Genomic DNA, 21,237 nt, shown 5'->3' on the forward strand with positions numbered 1-21,237 from the left:
GAACTGATGTTAGCTCAGGGCTAAACATCCTCAAGCAAAAAAAACAAAAAAAATCTTTTAAAATCTGAAATGAATGAATATTGTTGATTTAACGAATGCTTTTTTCTTTTCTTTTTTTTTTTTTTGGTGAGGAAGATTTGTCCTGAGCTAACATCTGTTGCCAATGATCCTCTATTTTGTATGTGAGCCACTGTCACAGCACAGCCACTGAAAGACTAGTGGTGTAGGTCCACATTTGGGACTCAAATCCAGGCCACCAAAGCAGAGTGCACCAAACTTAACCACTAGGCCACCAGGGCTGGCTCATCAACAAATGCATTCTTAGTAACAATCAAAATATTCATATATATTTTTCTCCTTTGATGTGTAAATGTGATGAGTTACATAAGTCAAAATGATTTTAATCAATCTTTTAAAATTTACTGAGTAAATCCCACATAGCTAAAGTATACTATTCTTTTACTAAATTGCCAAAATAACATGTTTGTACTGTTATTTTATTGTCTTTAGTACTATTTTTTTTCTTTAAAGATTGACACTTGAGCTAACATCTGTTGCCAATCTTCTTTTTTTCCCCCCAGTATACAGTTGTATATTCTAGTTGTAGGTCCTTCTGGTCCTTCTTTTCTTGTATTTATCACTATTCTATGACCATATAGAGAAGGACTAGATTTTCCCATCTGGTAAATAAACTCTTTGTGACTTAGATTTTGAGGTACGAATGCTAGGAAAAGACTAAAAACACTAAGTGTATTTCAAAGATTTTGGAATGGTTGAAGATGATATAGCTGTTGGTGGTATACATCATCAAATTACAATTTAAGATTTCTCATGGTAAATACCAAATGTCTGTTCTTCTGCCCCAATTTTCCTGATCATTATGGAGTAAAAGTTACTATGGATACAGAAAAGTGCAGAATTTAGAGAAAATCTGGAGATAATATAGAAATCTAAAAAATCTTCATAAAAATTCCCCTTTCTGAGTAAAACTTGGAATGGAATGTGCCCTGCAATATTAAGAAAATATCCAAACTCTGCATGTCAGAGCAAACTCCATGTTTTCCGAATTATCCTGAGATACTGAAAAAGAAATAGAATATACAAGTTAGTCATCAACAGCCTAAACATCTTTAAAAAGGAAATGAATCCCTGAAACTGAGCTATCAGTGAATGCTTTTTTGGTTTCTCAGCTATCTTTAAAGAATTATATTTGCATCTTTGAAAATTAAATCAATTAACAATGTTACCTGTTACCAAGTTAGCTGAATTCTGTTTAAAATAAAATTTCCACGATGACTAGTGGCATGGTTTAACATTCTCCAAGACGATTCTTAGAAAACTCTTATCATAACTACCCATATGTATAAAGCTGAATTAGGCAATACTTCATTTTCTTCTGTGTTATACTTCTCTGCGTTATACAAACAGGGGATATCTGGTTTAGAGAGTAGTCTCACTCAACCAAAATCTAAGTGCTTCATAGTGGTTCTCCTTGAGTTGGGCAAAGAAGGTGTAGAATATGTAGTTATTTCCTCCTTTTCAGGATATAATTCACAGAAATAGCACAGTGAATTTTTTTTTCCTCCTGTCTTCCAAGCATTAATTTCAGAAGCAGATGCATTGACTACCCTGTTTCTCAGGTTAGCGTTCAATGGAAACATCATGAAGTGCCTTGGCCAGAAGGGGGCTCTCTTTCCCAGATCTCTGCTGGTAGGGTTAAGGCTGGTATCATGGCCTCGCACCACTAATTTGCATCCATTGCTCCTCTTTTCCACATTGTCTGCCATACTAACTTCTAAGGAAATTAAGCCACTTGGTAGGATCACTTCCACACAAGCCACGGTAGATTGCAAAAAGGGTAACAGTACTTTTCAGCCCCTCTCATCAAAAGGAGGAACGTCTTTCCCCACCACTGAACTGGGCTGGCCTTGTAACTTACTTCGCCTAAAATAAGGTGAAGGAAGTGAAGTTCTGCAGATCCCAACTCTAGACCTCAAGAGCCCGTTCTTGAATTGTGGCCACCACGAGAATAAGCCCAGGCTAGCCTGCTGGAGCAGAGACGAAGTGTAAGAGAACCAAGGCCTCTCAGCCAACAGTCAGCCAATTGTCAGACATGAGAGGGATACCACCTGGGACCAGTCAGCCCACATTTAACACAGCAACTGACTGCACACATGTGATCAAACCCTCTAAGATCAGCACAGCCCAGCTAAGGCCAAAGAACCGTCCAGTAGAATTCTGAACTAAATTAATGGTAGTTGCTTTTAAGCCACATTTTACAGTAGAATTTTATGGAGCAATAAGTAACTGACACTTAAATCCATATTATTTTAGCACATCCATGTAACATCAAGTTAATTGCTATATTTTTCTACCACAATTTCACCCAGTATCCCAGTTATTATCCCCAGGCTAGATTTCTCTTTTACACTCTTCGTAAAACCGGGCACTACATTTACCTATTCTCACATCAGTGAGTTCCACAAGTAAGGCCTGGGATTACACAAGAGGCAGTGTGGTGCAGTGGTTGAGTGGTCTGGTCCTAGCACTACAGGCCTGAACTTGAGCCCTTCCTACCACATACTGGCTCTTTGATCTTAAATGAATGAATGAATGTCTCTATTTTTTCCTTTATAAAATATAGTAATACCTACTTTATAAAGCTGCAGTGAGGAGCAAATAACATATTTAATGTTTCATGTAGAGTAGTTAGCTTCTTTTCTTTAAATGCTTTTATTTTCTGTATCTTAAGGAAAAAAAACTTAGATAGAGCTTACTATGTAAAAGAAACTCTTGCACATGTTCTCAATACTGTGTTATGCTGTAGGTCTTTTTCCTTTAATCATAATCTGGAACATTCCCTCATTCCCATCATGTGAACTCATTGATAAGGGTGATAGCCAAATATAGTTTAAAAAGAAATTTAAGGAAGTTCATTTTTGTCATATATTTAATAGATTTTTAATAGATTTAAATAACCTATAAGGCTAATATAGTATTTTCGGGGGGCCTATCCTTTTGTTTAGGATGTCTTTGATGCATTTTTTTTAATTGAGGTATAATTGATATATAGCATTATATTAGTTTCAGGTATAAAACTTAATGATTCAATACTTGTATGTATTGCAAAATGATCCCCACAATAAGTCTAGTTAACATTCATCACACAAAGTTACAAAAATTTTTTTTCTTGTGATGAGAACTTTTAAGATTTACTCTCTCAGCAACTTTCAAATATGTAATACAGTATTATTAACCATAGTCGCCATGCTGTACATTACATCCCCATGACTTATTTATCTTATAACTGGAAGTTTGTACCTTTGCAACTGTAGCCTTTTTTATTTTTTGGAATGGGGGGTAGTCATTTTTCTAGTCAGAATCAAATCAAAAGGAAAATTGTGTTCAACGACTCAGAACAATAAAATCAGAGATCTTACCTACTAAGAAATCTTCTCCAAAGAATAATTTCTTAACACTCAGTGTACCAGCTGCCTACAACCTGTGCTAATCAAATATATTTTCACAAAATGAGGGCTGTCCAGAGAAGTTAAAACGGGAACTCTTTCAAAAAGCAATTTCTTTGGAGTATGACTACAGTTTTTTGTTATTGTTAAATGCAGATAAATTACTTTCTTTTTGAAATGCCTATTCAGCTGGCCTTTTTTTGAGATCCACTTCAGCCATATTTTCATCTCAAGATTAAATTCATCTATAACTATAATTTGCTTTGCTTCATAAGAGATAGACTCATTTGTTTTGAAGTTGAACACATTTAAGATACTTTGAACTGTATCACTGAAATCAACTACTTAAAACAAAATTCTATTTTTTGCCCCTGTGAAGGTCAAATGGAAGATTAATACACACACACTACAATACAATAATAATAATTTATCCTATCAATAAACATTTTTTAAAAGGCTAAATAACCCCCCCTCCAAATTATAGTGCCTATATTTATATGGCTATATATCAAACATATAATGTATCTTAAAACATGTGATGCTTGTGACTATTTATTTGCATAAAATAGTGGATGAGTAGCTAGCTAGATAGCTAGAAAATATACCTAAAAAAGTTGGCTTCAACTCAGGGACTCAAAGTATCTGCTCGTAATTTTTAAAAATGTACTTTGGAAAGTGACCACAATTGTTTATGAAACTCAGATGGCCAATTACAGTAGTGTTTGAAGTATACTAAAAGCCAGACACGTGACAGTTTTGAAATCTAGGAAGAAAGTCTATTTACTCAATATTTCTGGAGAATAAGTAGCTGTGTAGAATATTTAAAAATACCGTCATTTGAAATACACGCTGGATTTGTAATACCAGGACTGCTCTCATATAGCTGAAAAACAAGTAGCTTATTTGTTGATTTTTAAAATAAAACGGCAAGTTTAGTGAATCAAAGTTACACTTACAACTGTATTATTTTGGCAGGTGGACAGGATGGGAAGTATTTTACATAGACTCTATCACCATGGCTAGAAAAACAGCTCAATACAATGCTTTGTTGTTAGTTTGAAGTGAGCACTGTCAATAGAAGTTTTTAAATACACAAGTATATTGTGATGATGTTTTTATATCCTTCGCCATGTTTATAAAAGATGAGGGTAGAGAGGCTGCTCCTGAGAGGCACAGGGCTTAAATGGAGGTTTGGGTCCATTCAGCAGGATGAAGCTCAACAGAAGGAATCTGAGGGTGTTTGAACGAAGGGAAATTACACTAAGCATCTTTTCCTTGCTTTCATGCCTGGAGCATTTCTGTTTCTGTTAGCAATAATAAGAGCATAGACCGTCACCTACCTGCCAATCTCCTCCTTAACAACCAAGACCCAGCTCAGATGTTAGCTCTTCTTCCTTTCTTTCTTCTATGACCTAATAGTATCTGGTTCAGATTTTTATCAGAACTCTTAATATATTTTCCTATAACTTTCTTTTTAAAAGTCTCTCTTTCTCTGTAATATTATTATCCTTTCAGAGGGCAAGAACATTAAATTTTCATCTCATTGACTCATTCATTTATTCAAAAAATATTTATTGAGCATCAATAAATAAATATTGACTGATTGATTCTACACTAGTGACTGATGATGCAAAAATTAAAAAGCATGGTTTCCACCATCAAGAGCTGTTATATCTAGTTAGAAACACTGACTAGTACATATATGATTACTGCATTACCTCATATGTACTATGAAGAGTAAAGTGCTATAAGATCAGATACGGAGAGACCTTAATCTGAAATTAGAGGGTTCGAGAAAGGCTTCTTGGAAGAAAGAACATTTAATGTGAGGTTTGGAGGATGAATGCGAGGGGGGAAAAGTATGTATAAAAGCCTGGTGGTGAGATAGAACATGACCAGGAAATATGAAAGAAATTCACCATGGCTGAAGAATACAGTGAATGCCTACTGTTTTAACACAGAGCGTGACACATAGTAGGGCTTCAATAAGTGCTGAATAAAGACTGAGTAAAGCTCTCAGGACATTGCTGTATGGTTGACAGGTCTACAAAATAGAGCATCAGTTTATTCCATCCTAGGACTGGGGGATAAAGGACATCAGCAAGACAGTCCAGAGTCTGCCTCTTGCCATCATTCGGCTCAACGATAGTAACACAAAGACTGTCAACAATATGTCAAACTATGCCCTGTCTGGAGGGGAGTGGGTCAAGAATAGCCTTGTCTATCAGCAGTCTTTTTATCTCTCACATATCACGATAAGTAAATGAAGACTGGCACTTAGCACATGAGAGGCAATTCAGAAAATCTGCTCTCTTGCTCCTTATTTCTCAGCTACTTTGGATTTCAAAGGAATCTTCTCTTTCCTACTTATTTATTCCACTTTTATTTAAAAACCACACACAAGCACTTCCTGTATGATAGCTACTCAAAAGGATACAAATATGTTAAAATATTAGAAGATGTGGTATAGAGGAGATGGCAAACTCATTAACAGCTCCTTTCTTCTCAGGGGTCTGCTGTAGGTGCATAGTAGGAAGTTTGAGGGGTTTCTAGCAAGTTGGTTAGTCCACCTGCCAGCATACATGTTACTTCTTAAGAGGTATGTAGGCCGGCGTGTATGAGTAAGATCCCTTCGCCACTCAAGCACATAGCTGCTGTTATGTATGGAGCATCCATTCTGTACTCCACACTTGATGCATGCTCTCTCCCTTAATCCTCATCATAATCCAATGAGGTAATCTTCATTTTACATCTGAGGAAACTGAGGCTGTTTATAAAGGTTAAATCATTTGCTTGAATTCATACAACTAATAAGTGATAGAGATAGAGTGATAGAGAGCAAAGGTTTGTCTCATTCTTAAAGGCTGGGTTTTGAATTTCTATCTTAACATTGCCTTCGTGCCAAGCATATCATGATCCTATTCTACAGATTTTTAAGTGAATGTCAAATCAGTCCAAGATAAGTATCATGAAAATACATTCTAGACCTTATGCTGCATTCCCCCAAATGGTAGCATATTAGTGTTTCCTTTGCACTAACTCTGTGGGTGTAATACAATCAGGTGCACCCAGGATGGGAGCAGCAGAAAATACATACGACCATTTCCTTAGGATTTCTTAACACAGCAAAATATTCCTTAATCATAAAAAGGTAACGGGTTGAAACCAGTTACAACCATGCATCACTTCCTAATTTAAAATGATGCCTCTCCTAATAATGTAATTTCACAGAACAATAAACAAAACAGCCATCTATTTAGTTTTTATATTTCATCTCAGGATCAGGAACAAGGGTTTCTGATATTTGAGAGGATTCTTTGGGCAATCTTTGAGAAAAGTGTTTAAGGAAATCCCAACGTGAATAATAAACAAAGGAGGAATGGGGATCTGGTCTGCCTTCACCCTCCGGTTGATAGAGCAGAACAGCGGCTTCTCCTTAGAGGAAGGAAACTATAAGGTTGTTTTAGACCATGTTTTCATTTTCCAAAAGTAGGTTATTTTCAAGTCTAATCAACCCTCTGGTTCATCAGAGTGGCTAATTGCTGAGAAAGTCATCTGATCAAAACAACTGGACCTTGTCAACTACTTGGCACTGTAGTGGGGTTTTCAGTCATCAACCTCAATTGACTCCAAAATGGGTGATTTATTTGGCTTTGATCAGAGCAGTGAGGTTGTAATAAAGCTTGACTCTGATTTTCATGAGGGTCACGGTGGACTCAGATGTAGTTGCCATTGGTTACAGAAGAAGGAGCACAAGCCTTGGAATCAGACATGGATTTGAAACCACCCCTGTCGTTTATGAATGATTTTTGACAACTTACTTGAATTCCTAAAGGATGTGTTCCCTCATCTGTATAATAATGAAATTAATATCAAGTGCAAATAGGGAGAATATAAAGTCGCATTAAGTAGTAAACTATGAGTACATCCTACTTTTGTTCTTGTCTCCTCAAAATCAAAAGCAATCCTAGCAAAATGAACAGGTAGCTGGAGAGATCATGATCCTTTGTCTTGCCTTAACTGTCCGTCTAAGTTGTTAAATAACTTTGGTTGAAAGTAAAGCACACTGTTTACTTACATACTTTTTTGACAATTATATCACAGCCGTGGAAAATGGAAACAGTAATATTCTAATAAATCATCTTAACAGCTCAGTAAGTTTTTAATGTTGGCTTAGCACTTTTATCTGTTTAAAGAAAAATGAGATAGAAATAAAGAGTACTCTGTTATTCTCCCACCCTGCAAGTTTGCAGAACACGCTGCAGAGGCGTAGTACATTAAGAATATATTGCATTCCCTAGACTTTTGTTCTTCTGAACACCACACAGGAGATTTAAATGTTAGACCAAAATGCAATAGAGTAACAGAGAAAGCTTTCCTCTTCCCACTATGGTTTAAGGGCAATGTGTTAGTTCTAAAGATATTCCTTTGGGTATAAATCAGCTGAAAAAGTTGCATCAAAAAACACTATTCTCTCTTTGGTGGATAAGGTCCACCTCCTCCTAACCATTCTTTAATACGTAGGGGTAAACTAATCATATGGAGCTCTGCATAACTGATCATATTATATGAGAATGTTCAATAGGCCAACCTCCCCCACCTTTTTCAATTGAGAGCCCTGAAATACTAGAAATTTGTAATAACCCAAGGAGTCCTTTAGCTTTAGAGTAGAAATTGATGGTAAAAACCAGTCTTCAAGTTCTTACACACAAAACTAGTTAATTACTATTTCCACCACCACTAAAGTACTTCCACTTTTTCATTTCTCAGTCTGTTCTTTTGTGGCTTCTTAACCTTACCAAAGATGCTGCCCATGATGTTTAACTGGACCTGAAGTGACACATCTAAGTTGAGAAGTGGAGAAAAGAGAAGGAAAAGCAAGAAATGGAGGATAGCCTAAATAGAGTACAACAAGATTCACAGTTCAGTTCAACAAATATGTATTGAATCACTGCTTTTGCAACCCCCTGAAGCACCTACAAAGACAAGTTATATATCTCTTCAAATTGCTCCCATTGACATAGATATACATGTCTGATTTCAGAACCCACCAAGAAGGACCCTGAGTAAGTAATCCCCAAAGTAAGAGAAGAGGGAGGGAGATTTCCTACAATGTCTGTGTGTTTGTGTAGTTTTAGGTAGTTTATGCAACTCTCAAAGGCTCATACGCATGTATTTCATTCCAATGCTGATTGATTGATTGATAGCAGCTGCCCAAAGCACAGGGTAGAACAAGACTCAGGATGCTTGAAAGCTTGACAGAATAGGGCCCTGGTGAGAGTGCCAGCCAGGTGAATGAGGTGGGTGAAAGGCACCAACTGTGTTTTCAATATACCATCCCAGATCCCACAGGATAAAATTCAAGCTTACTAGTATGGCATACGACATGCGTGTTCCATATTGCCTCCTACGTTCTGGCATAGTACACAAGGATGACAAAGTACTTACAGTTTACTCGATGAGGATGAGCCATACTGTTTCACATCTCTGAGCCTCTGTTCACACAACTCTCTTTTTTCTGGAGTAATTTACGTCTCATCTCAACATCATTCTCCTGGAGAAAATCTCCTTATCTTTCAAGTTTGAACTCAAAAGACTTCTGACGTCACTAGATCCTAAATAGATCTGACTTCTTTGGTTTCCCCACATTATCCCATAGAGGACTTTAGCATGCTGTTATAATAAATATGTTGGTTTACATTCAACAACATATTAGTGACCACCTTCTGAACAAAAAATTGCCCCAAAACCTCATAGCTTAAAACAACAAATGTATATTTTCTCACAGTTTATTTTTATGTCAGGAACCTAGCACTGGCTCAGTTGATGGTTCTGGTTCAAGGTTTCTCATTAGGTTGCAGTCAAGGTGTCAACCAGGGCTGTAGTCATTTCAAGACTGATGGGACCTGACAGATCCACTCCAAAGCTCACTCACGTGGTTGTCGTCAGGCCTCAGTTTCTTACGGGCCATTGGACAAAGGACTTCAGTTCTTCACCATACCAGTGGGCCTCTCCATTGGGCTTCTCACAACATGGCAACTTACTGATCCCAGTACAAGTGATCCAAGAAGAAGAGAGAAACCCCAAGACAGAAGCCACAGTCTTTTTGATAACCTAATCTCAGAAGTGACATCCAATCACATCTGTCATATTCCATATATTAGAAGCAAGTTCAACCCACACTTAAGGAGGAGAGATTACATAAGGGCATGAATACTAAGAATCAGGAATCATTGCAAGTCACCTAGGAGTTGGCCTAATACATATGATATCTTCCCTAACTGGGTTGAAACATTTCTCTGTGTTTCCCTATCATCTACCTAGTGTCTAGCACAGTGAATATTGAAGAAAGGAGGAAGAAAGAGAGGGAGAAAGAGGTGAGAACCATCAAAGTCGAATTATAAATTAAATCCCTTAGACATTTGGAAATTATCAAGCTATAAAACTATTGTTTGGAAGAAATAAACACAATTTTAATATCTTAGCCAAGAGTGAAATTACATGGAATTTCTAGCAATGGGGCCCTTGACTACGACATTTAACAGAAAAAGAGTTTGTAGCTTAACAACTGTTATTTAGTCTGGAAAAGAGTCTCTGAAGATAAAAATATGACCAATTGTGTTCATTCTTCCAGCTCACGGAGGCTCCTTGCATTATATTTTGTGACTCTTCCAAAAGATGCTGTGGCTGAAACACTGACATTTATAAACACAGTTTTATGTAATAAACAGAAGTTCAATTATCTTAAATGAGCTATCTTAAATATTTCATCCAAAGCGAATTCCAATTTAGCCTGATTTCTCCTCAAATGCAAAATGGAAAAGTTTCAGTCCCTTATTTCAAAATACTTGACATTTTTTTCCTTTGAAATATAGCTCTCACTCACTCACACACTCCCTCTCTCTCTTCTTAAACATGTAGGTGATGGGAAAACACAAGTGACTAAAATCTGGTCCTGGCTTTCAGAATCCAGTGTATGTATGTCTAGATAGGCATGTAATCAAATAAACATAATACAACATGAATGCACTATAATGTGAAATAAGCATAATATAACATGCAAGTAATATACAAAATAATATAGGATCATAGGAAAGGGGTGATTAGCTCTGCCTGGAGAGTCAGAAGGTAACTCAGATGAGATATGACATAGACATTTAATGATGAGAAAGAAGGGATATAACAGTTTTCCTTCTTCTTAAAAAAAAATAAGTAATAGGAGGAAGATAATTTAGCTATGGGTCAAATTTGTGGAAACTTATTGCATTTTACTAAAAGCCCTCTTTGACATTAAAATACATTATTTGAGCTGAAGTTGTATTGGATTTCAATAAATTATTCTCTCCTAGTCAGCACCAGTTTAATTTGTAAAATAACAAAATATTTACTTTTCCACATAAAAGAGTAGCATTTCAACTGCAATTTCAAGAAAAAGAGAAGAAACTGATGACGGAAGAATCACAAAGTAAAACTTTGCCTGTTACTGCTCAGAGAGGCAATTCTAATAGCTTCCAGTTCAGCTTAATTAACTGTGATTGATTTTGTGGCAATTTAAATGTACAAACAATAAATTTATTCACATGAGTTAATTTGATTGGAGCTTCAGAACTAATAAAGAACAGTTTGAATGCTTTCAGACCTGAATTCTGTCTCCATTTTCTTTGCATTTATGATCACATTAATCATAAAATTAGAATGGAAAAATGTTGTTATAAGATACACTTTGACTATATTAATTGTACTTTTAAGATAAAGGATTCTTATGTTTGTATTTAATTCTGATTAATTTCCATAACAGAACATTGCTGATAAAAGAGATGTTAACTTCAGCTTAACTACATTTTCCATTTATTATCAGCCAAATATACTGAAGATTAATCACAATTCCATTCATACAAAATGTTGTATGAAGTCTTGTTTTAATCTCTAGAGAGAGTTGGAATAGGTAGGAAATGGCACTATATAACCCAATAAGAATACGCATATTTTATCCTAATCTTAGTTTCTCTTGAAAAAAATCTGATGTCAGAAAGACTGGACCTAACAATTCAGCATTCTTAGACATAACCTTTTGAGCATTCAAAATGGCTATCATCTCTCGGAAAAAGCAGTGGATTACAGAGAGGTGGCACAGGTGAGAGTTGGGATGGTTTGGTAGAAAGGCATCACTGGAAAATTGAGAGTTGGAAAGTATATATGTGATCTTGCAGACAGACTTCCTAAATTAAAACATCCAAGCTAGCAATCCCTCTCCTTCCCTCCCAGCTACCACCCTCCACATCTACATAAACGGGGAGGTCTAGGCACTGAACGGAGAGACTAGTCTCTGAGGCTCTTTCTTTTCTTAATCATCTCACAGATATTTGCATCGCTTCCATTTGTCAGGAATTTTGCTTATCCGGAAAAGCAGATTAATAAAAAATGGCCCCTCTACTTAAGGTCTTACTACCCAGTAAGAGGAGATAGAGCTCATTAAGCCTAGGGTTGTGCTGATGGAAAAAAGGGAACAAATTTGAGACATATTTCTAAAGACAAATAGAGAAATCTTGATCAGAGACTCGAGAAATGCCATTTTTTCTTTCCTGCATTTGGCGTCTTCCAAGCTGGAGGTCATCTGTTTCAACATTTTCCGTAAATGCCTTATTCTTTTCTGCTTTCTGGTCCAAAACTGTCATCATACTTTCCTCCAATGAGAAGGCTAAAACAATCACATATGAATGTTTCTCTTTTCTTCCTATTCTACCTCATTATTTGAACCCACCTTTATTTCATTCTCTAGTTTTATTCAAAGCTTAGATATCCATTATTCTCTGTCTTTTTTGAAACATTTATTGGACTTTTTTTTCTATGCAAATATTCTGTCAAGAATAAACATTTGTGCAAAAGAAAAAGAAGAGGAAAATACCATTGGTCCAACCTACAAAGAATATACCTTACCATTCTATGGATAGTTCAGAGAACCCAGTGCTTTCTCTTGAGTCAGTATAACCTCCACATTTTTCTTTTCTCACACTTTAACTCACTTTTAAAAATTTATTATTTTTTTTGGCAGATTTAACTTTTTGGAAAAAGGAACATGTCACATGTAGTAGTTTTGTTTGTTTGTTTGTTTGTTTGTTTTGGTGAGGAAGATTGGCCCTGAGCTAATATCTGTTGCTACTCCTCCTCTTTTTCCTTGAGGAAGATTGTCACTGAGCTAACATCTGTGCTGATCTTCCTCTGGTTTGTATGTGGGATGCTGCCACAGCATGGCTTGATGAGTGGTGTGTAGGTCTGTGCCCAGGATCCAAACCTGCGAACCTCAGGCCACTGAAGTGGGGCATGGGACCTTAGCCACTATGCAACTGGTCCAGCTCCTGTAGATTATTTTTTTTAATAGTAAAGAATATTGAGCATTCAATATATAAATACTAAAAAAAATCACTAAAGAAAAGAGTTAAGCACTAGAGACCAAATTCTACACAGTATAAGCACTAAAGGCTATGAATTAAAGGGAAAACTTTTAAATTTTCATTGTAAAGTAACTCACTTCTTGCTTATCACAAGTCACTTTAATGTTTCACAATTTGATGATCTATAAGTTTTAGAACTGCGTAACTTAAGAGTCACATCTATCATATCTACGTTTGGGACATCACTATTCATAAGAAGGGTTATTGTGCTTTGCTGCAAAGAAAACTAAATTAGCAAAAGCTGGGGTACCCCATCTTCCAAGACTAAAGAAATGCTAAGTGAAATAACAGATGAAACAGGACTTGCCCACAAAAGTTCTGATCAGCTCAACCATGAAGTTTGATGCCCAATTGTCATTCCACTTCACTTTAAGATTTCTGCAAAGGCCTACTGAACTTAACGTAGACTGAGAATGGAATGGAAGACAAACAATGTAGATTGGTTGCTGGAATGCAGGCTTATGTGACACCTGATCTTGATCCTTGATTTATAGTGTTATAAAGAGAATATACCTTCTACTTTTGTGCATGAAGCAGCTTTCTCCTTGGAGAATGGAGCATCAGACTAAGGAGGAAAGTGATACAAGAAAAGACCAAGTAGTACTGCCATTATGTGCGTCAGAATCATGGAGAGTAATAAAAATCAAGATGAAAGATAATAGAATGAAGAAAACTTGGAAAAGTCTTGGAATAAATCAATAGAAATAGTGGACTGAGATCATGTGCGGTTTTAGAGGAGCAAATACTTACTGATTGATTGACAGGTTGCTTAACATTCTTGCCACTTATTTTCATTCTTAGGGCTTCTGTTTGTGTCTGTCAGCAGTGATCCCTGGTAGAGAGCAGTTATCAAGATTTTCAGCTTGGATTTTTATTAATACTTAGTCCCTCTTTCCTTCTTAACATAATAAATAACCCACTCTACAGTATCTCAGAAGCTTTTGAACAAATTACCCATAGCAACAACATACAGTTGCAAGGACTTCAAACATTTTTTTACCTGATAAAGTCAGGACTTAAATTCATTCTTTATACAATAGTAAGTACTTTGGGGACCTAAAGAATATGAAATTTTATTGGAGATTAGTTTCTGCCAAGACCTTTGTAATATAATAGGTTTGATTGTTGGCAGTGGATCTAAACATATGTCATAACACCTGGAGATAGTAACTGGATCAGCTAGATCTCTGGCAGGAAACAGGCAGAATAGTCTGTTTGGGAGAGATGGATAAGGAAGAATATTTATAAAGATGTGACAAGGTGTGGGAAACAAACAAGGGATATTGCAGTCCTGCAGGACTAGTAAGAGCAGGAAGTCCTCACCACCACAAGACCTAAAGGCGAAAGGTTAAGGAATGGTTATTGGGACCTTGAAAGCATGTCCCTACGGCCAGGGCCACCTGATAGAAGCTGTAGCCTTTAGTAAAGAGATGAAGCCACCCTGTGAAGACCTAGTAGAGAGTGAATTGGGGATTAAATATGCCAACCTCATTCTTCTCCCACATCAACTCTTGTTGGTGCCTCCATTGTCTAAACTCAGAAAGCCAAAGGGTAAGGGAGCCATACATGTCAGTCTTCCAAGGCCTATAGACAGGCAGAAAAGGATAAAGAGGGGTTCTTAAGGACAAACATAACATCTTTGGCACAGAAGACTTTTTCATAATTTGCCAATGCAGCATAGTAAACCTTGTCAGGCAATGTTAACTCATTTTTCCTCATGTCATTTTTTTTTTGTTTTGCTGAGGAAGATTTGCCCTGAGCTAACATCCATTGCCAATCTTCCTCTTCTTTTTTTTCCTTGAGGAAGATTAGCCCTGAGCTAACATCTGTGCCATTCTTCCTCCACTTTATATGTGGGCCATTGCCACAGCATGGCTGACACATAGAGTAGGTCTGCGCCTGGGATCAGAACCTGCGAATCTGGGCCACCAAAGTGGAGTGTACCAAAATTTAACCACTATGACTCAGGGCTGGCCCCACTTCATATATATTTTTTTTTTTCTTTGGTGAGGCAGATTGTCCCTCAGCCAACATCTGTGCCAATATTCCTCCATTTTTGTATGTGGGATGCTGCCACAGCATGGCCTGAGGGATGGTGTGTAGGTCTGTGCCCAGGATCAAAACCCACAAACCCTGGGTTGTAGAAGCGGAGTGAGTAAACTTCACCACTATGCCACCAGGCTGGCCCCTTCATATCATTTTTAACAGTTTAAATTTTCACTGCGAACACTGTAGAGCTAGCTACCTCTCCCTTTCCCAAATATATTTAATACAATGAAAAAGTTTTCTTTTCACACATGAATCACAAGATAAGTGGTTTAGGAATGTGGGCAAAATTATAAAGTTGGAAACATTGGCTTTGGTTCCAGTAATCTAATTTTCTCCTTTCCTTGTTCCACCAAACGCCTAGGTCTTTCATGATGATCACCTCTCTCATTATATTGACCTCTACGGTTATTGAAAAATGATATTGTCTAGCTAGTCTTTTGCTCTCCCAAACCAGCTGTAAGCAAATATGATGATGACTTAAACTTATAAATCTTCAATAATGCCACTGAAGGTTATTAAGGTCTAATACTTTTGCCTTACATTTCAGAAATCCAGGTGTGAAAGACAATTTTGATGTCTGGGAAAGTAAGAAGAAAGGAAAATATCATGCAAATACCTAGTAAACTAGGATCTTTGTAGTGCTCACAGCGCTGGTCAGCAAATATTTGTGGTTCTCCTCGGCATATGATGTCATTGCCTTTCCTGCCTGTTATGGTTAGGTATGGTCATGTAACTTGCTTTGTGCAATGATATATGTCACTTCTGGGAGGAAAGTTTAAGAGCCAATGTATGATTCATATTATTATCTCCTCCATGGGGCCAAACAATGTTCCAGATAGTGGCTTCTTTGACAGCCAGGATCCTAAACTGAGTATAACTTGATGGATATATGCCAACAGCAAGCAAAACATCTCAGTTGTTTTCAGAATCTGAAGTTTGGTGCTACTTGTTACCATGCCATAACAGAGCCCATACAGACTGATACAGTCCTCAGGGGGCTAACTTACACCACTAATATCTTGTTTCTACACAGTGTCACTTTATTTTCCACAAAACCATAATTATACTATTTTGTTTTTAAAGAGCAAAAACAAACTTAGGAGAATGTGCATTGCAAACTGATGTATCTGGGATATAGAAGGCTTAGGAAATTTCTGGAATATTAAATATGCATACTTAAGTGATTATTTTATATTTCATAACTCAAAGACATAAAAAGGTGTGAAAAGTGTGATTATATTAAAGTAACAGATGTACTTCACTGTAACACACAAGGACACTTGTAAAAGTATGTTTCTAGAGAAATGTTGTATAGCTCCTCAGAGGAATTTGGAAATATTCCCACTCTGGAAAAACAAATCCTTAAATTGTGAGGTGGAAGGTTACCTCTGATATTCTCTTACTGCTGGTCTGATGAGTCTTTCCTCATTTTTTGGCTTCTTAAACCTTCTAGAGCTTTTAAACTTGAAGTTATGCCTTTTAGAAATACCACAGGAGAGAAACAAGAAAAGAAAAACTCTGAAAATAAAAGTAATTTAGCTTTGAATAATAACTAAAGGGACATAAATATCTCAGAGGATGCTTTTGTGTTTCAGCCATGACTGTGCTATGGAGTGGAGAAAAAAACATTAACACAAAATTAATCAGCTGAAACATACTACATATGCTTCAGTGATTAACAAGAATATTTTATTTCTATCAGGTATGCAAATGAGAACAAGGTATTTTAAGGTTTTCCCAGTTCACATATTAATTCAGAATATATAAAACAATTTGAATGAAAATGACCTAGAGGCATTTCTCAAAAAGTCTGTATACCAGCACGGCATTATAAATTCATCGGCCTTTTTGTGGTATATTAGCCCATTCTTCTTATCAGGAAGTTTACATATAACAAAACTTTCAGTTAAATAAGGAAACCCTTTGCTTAAACCAAAGTGTGAAACCTACCATTTTGCTAATTTGTGATGGATTTTAGCCGACAGCTCACATCAGACGTTCTGAAACTTCAGTGAACGTGAAACTTACCTTGGGCACTTAATGAAAATGCAGATTCCTCTGTGACTCCAGACAGCTTGATTTGGTGGTCAGAGGTCAAATTTCCCAGTTTATTTCTGATGCAAGTGGTCTAGTCACTACCCTTCGAGAAACACTGCCCAGGACAGGGAGCTTGCCATCTTATAAAGTACTGGACATTGATTTTCTTCACTTTCATCTTGCATTTATAGTTACCAGGCTTTTCCTAAACATCCTCTTCTCTAACAACAAGGAGGAAAGAACATATTACCCCATTGATTTATTTTCCTTGATGATGAGTATTCATTTTTTATTAAACAACTAAACCATTTATTATTCAAGTCACTCACTATTTGAGATTTCTTGTAAGCAACTAACTCTCTAGCAGTGGCTGTGGCTGCAAAAATTAAACTGTTATAACTTATTGTGCTTAAGATTCTGTTAATTGTCTCTGACTTCCTTGAACTCAGACACCCCTGACTTCATCCACTATTTTCTATCGAGAATACTCTTCAAAATTTACATTGACTAGGCCATTTTATTATTGTTTTATAAAAACTTTTCTGCCACTGGCAATGCCTTTGTAAGCGTATCTGTTTCTATTTGACTTGTTTGAATTCTATAGGCTCTTTCCTTTACCCTGGGATCTCTGAGACATTTCCTGAACTTCCTGAACATCATAAAGACATTGTTCAGTTCTACAGATTATAAAAATAAATGGACCCTACAATTGTCATTTGGACAGCGTACTTTGCATTTCTGTTTATTTCTTCTTTAAGAACATTGGAAAAGAATAGTAGAATAATCAGAAAAGAGTGAAAAATGAATGGCCATCCCCACATCCTACCATTAAGACATAAACACTGTTCAATTTTTGGTTTAGCCACTTTTAGAATTTTTTATGCTGTGTGCATATAAATTTAAAAAATAAATAAACAGGTCAGTGCTCTATATCTGCTTGGTGATCTGCTTTTTTCCTGTTTACCTGTTTCTGTCTTCAATTCTTACCACCTATTCCTCTGTGTTATATGCCCCTTTTTGTGGTGTTTCTTGTTCCCAAGTTTATGGAGATAAAATTGACATATAACATTGTATAAGTTTAAGGCATACAACTGTGATGATCGGATACATATATATGCTGCAAAATGTTTACCACGACAAGGTTAGTTAACACCTCACATAATTACCTCTTTTCTTTTTTTTGATGTTGCTGTTATGGTGAGCATATTTAAGATCTACTCTCATAGCAGCTTTCAAGAATACAATATATTATTGCTAACTATAGTCATCATGCTGTACATTAGATCCTTGGAACTGAACATTTATACCCTTGTACCAACACCTCCCCATTTCTCCCACCCCAGCCCCTGGTAACCACCAATCTACTCTCTGTTTTTAAGAGTTTGATGTTTTTAGACACCACATATAAGTGAGATCATACAGAATTTGCCTTTCTCTGCCTTATTTCACTTCCCATAATGCCCTCAAGGTCCATCTATATTGTGTAAATGGCAGGATTTCCTCCTTTTTAGGGCTTAATAATATTCCATTATAGATGTTCAGTCATGTGTTGCTTAACAACAGGGATACATTCCGAGAAATGTGTTGTGATAACATCATAGAGTCCTTACACAAATCTAGATGGTATAGCCTACTACACATCTAGGCTATATGGTTCTAATCTTATGCGACCACCATCATATATACGGTCCATCATTGACTGAAACGTTGTGATGCAGCACATGACTGTATATCACATTTTCTTCATTCGTCTGTTGATGGACACCTAAGTTGTTTCCATGTCTTCTTGCCTATTGGGAATATTGCTGCAATGTATGTGGGAGCACGAATATCTCTTTGAGACAGTGATTTCATTTCCTTTGGATATACCCCAGAAGTGGGATTGCTGTATCATAATGGTAGTTCTGTTTTTAAGTTTTTGAGGAAACTCTATACTGTTTTCCATAGTGGCTGTACCAATTTGCATTCCCACCAACAATGCACCAGGTTTCCCTTTACTCCATATCTGTGCCAGCTCCCTGTTTTTCAAACCAAAGCAGCAAATGTTTTAATTAGATACAGTTACAGTCTTTCCTTTCTTTAAACATTGACTCTCCTTGCAAAGAGAACCAAGAGATTACTGCAGGAGATCCAGGGTTCTCTGCTGAACAATTGGGCCTGTGTACACTTCTTTTTGGTCTTGAAGACTATCAGTGCTTATGTGCATTCTAGTGTCAGTTATATATATTCTTACTACAATTCATGGCTTTTCATTGGTCGGGATCATAATCCCAAGGTTATGAGGACATATGAATCTTGTGGTGGAGAATTGCTTCCTTTGGTGGAACTTTATTACATAGTGTATATTTTTAATATACTTGATATTAAAATTATTAGCCTGAACAATGTTGTTTTCTACAAACCAAGAATTTCTAAACACGAGACCCCAACATGCATGTACCAATAAGTTTTAAAGTAAGGACTACTTTAGTTACAATTTTACGCAGACTATGGTATGTGCACAAGTAGAAGAGGAAAGAATGGTATGTCAGTATGTCAGTAAATCAGAGGACAACGGGTGTGTATATGGGAGAAAAGGGACAAAATGGGGAAAGATGAAAAGGAAGGTATGCTCTTGTGCCAATTGCCCTACTTCCTCTACCAAGTGCCCATCATGTGCTTCTTAAGGAATCTGGCTGGATAGGCACATTAGAGTAACAACAATAACAGCTGACATTTCTGCAGTGCCAACCATGTACCAGGCATTGTCCTGAGAGCTCCACGTGTCATGTCATTTAAACCTCCTGACAACCCTGTGACTACCTCATTTAAGTTAAGCAACTTGGCCAAAGGTACAGAGCTAGTGCGCAATGGTGCTGGAAGCCAGGGTCCAGAGGCTGTGCTCTCAACCACTCCACCGCCAATGTTATTAATAATAATATATGCTCTCAAAATGCGCTTTCTTAGCCTTTACTTTTAGAACCTGTCATTAGTTCTTGATTCACTGAATTGAGCCACTTGTCCGTTGGGATGATGAAGTTTCTGTTCTGCAAAACAACTCATTACGTCTCACTTGATATTTGCCATGTTTTGCCCAATGTCCCCCAGGGATAGAGATTCATGTCCCTTCACCTCGTCCTGAGCACATTGAGCATTGCAATTAAAGCCACAGAACTAGCTCATTCTCTACAGATACAGCATCATCTGGCATCATGTTGATTTGCCTCTGCTGGAAAAAGGAATAAACTGGAGAAATAACTATGTACACAGTGGTAGGTTTGTGAAGGCGACAAACCTCTGTCACCATCTGTGGTGCTCGGTAAACATTTAAAATAATTACACATATTTTATTATTCCCTTTGTTTCATCTTAATAAAATGTGTAGTGTCCACGTGCCTACATCTAAAAAATATAATACACTGCACAGGAAACAGTATTCAAGGCTGGAGAAGAAAACTGAAATTATATATTTTTGGAAGCAAATCTAAGCAAAAATTTGAGGATGTACAGGGAAAAAAAATTGCACCCGATTCTGCCTAGTGACAGAGTTACCTCTTGGTGGCAATCTTTGTAAAGACGAAATCCTGTGGCTATAATTCTTTTCATGATTATCTTTTAACCCAGGGGGAAAAGACCATGATTGTGGGTTACGATTTACTACTTCACGTTACTAAAGGTATTTCCATTTGAAAAAGGAGAGGTTCTACCTGATCTTAGATGTGATTAATTCTCCTGATCTGCACAAATGGTTACATAGTATCTGAGAAGACACATCAAAATTTTAGTATTCTTCAATAAGACAGAGTGAGATAGAAAATTACACATAAAAAATATGATTTGGGAAGAAAGTTTCTCCTCCATCCAAGGATCCTAGGGAATGTTTATTTTTCATTTTACCTTGAATAACTTCATTATGATCATTAATGCTGCTTCCAGGTTATAGAATGAAACAGAAATGAAAGAATCTCATGTTTTGAAGGTACTCTGAAGAGTCACCACAGTGAACTCAGAATGACAGAACATCAGTTTGCTCCATGCTCCATTTTGCGTTACACGCCTCTCCAGCGTGTTGTCACACATGTCCAAGCATTTATACTGTAGGATTCATATCGTAGAATTTAAACTGTAGAATTTCAAATACTGGAATACTTGACCATTTTAAGCTGGGATTCAGAGAAGCCTAATATTAAGAGTACAAATTTTGAACAAGGTCCAAATCCCTAACACTTGTCATTGGGTAACTAATTAATAAC

General features: G+C 36.7%; 1 protein-coding gene across 4 annotated transcripts in view; it reads right to left on the reverse strand.

The window, feature by feature from the left end:
• LINGO2 (leucine rich repeat and Ig domain containing 2) overlaps positions 1-21,237 on the reverse strand; it is a 1,114,992-nt gene that overhangs the window by 417,725 nt on the left and 676,030 nt on the right. The gene's annotated exons all lie outside the window — the stretch shown is intronic.

This window comes from Equus asinus, chromosome 23, assembly GCF_041296235.1.
Source record: "Equus asinus isolate D_3611 breed Donkey chromosome 23, EquAss-T2T_v2, whole genome shotgun sequence".
Classification (NCBI taxonomy): Eukaryota; Metazoa; Chordata; class Mammalia; order Perissodactyla; family Equidae; genus Equus; species Equus asinus.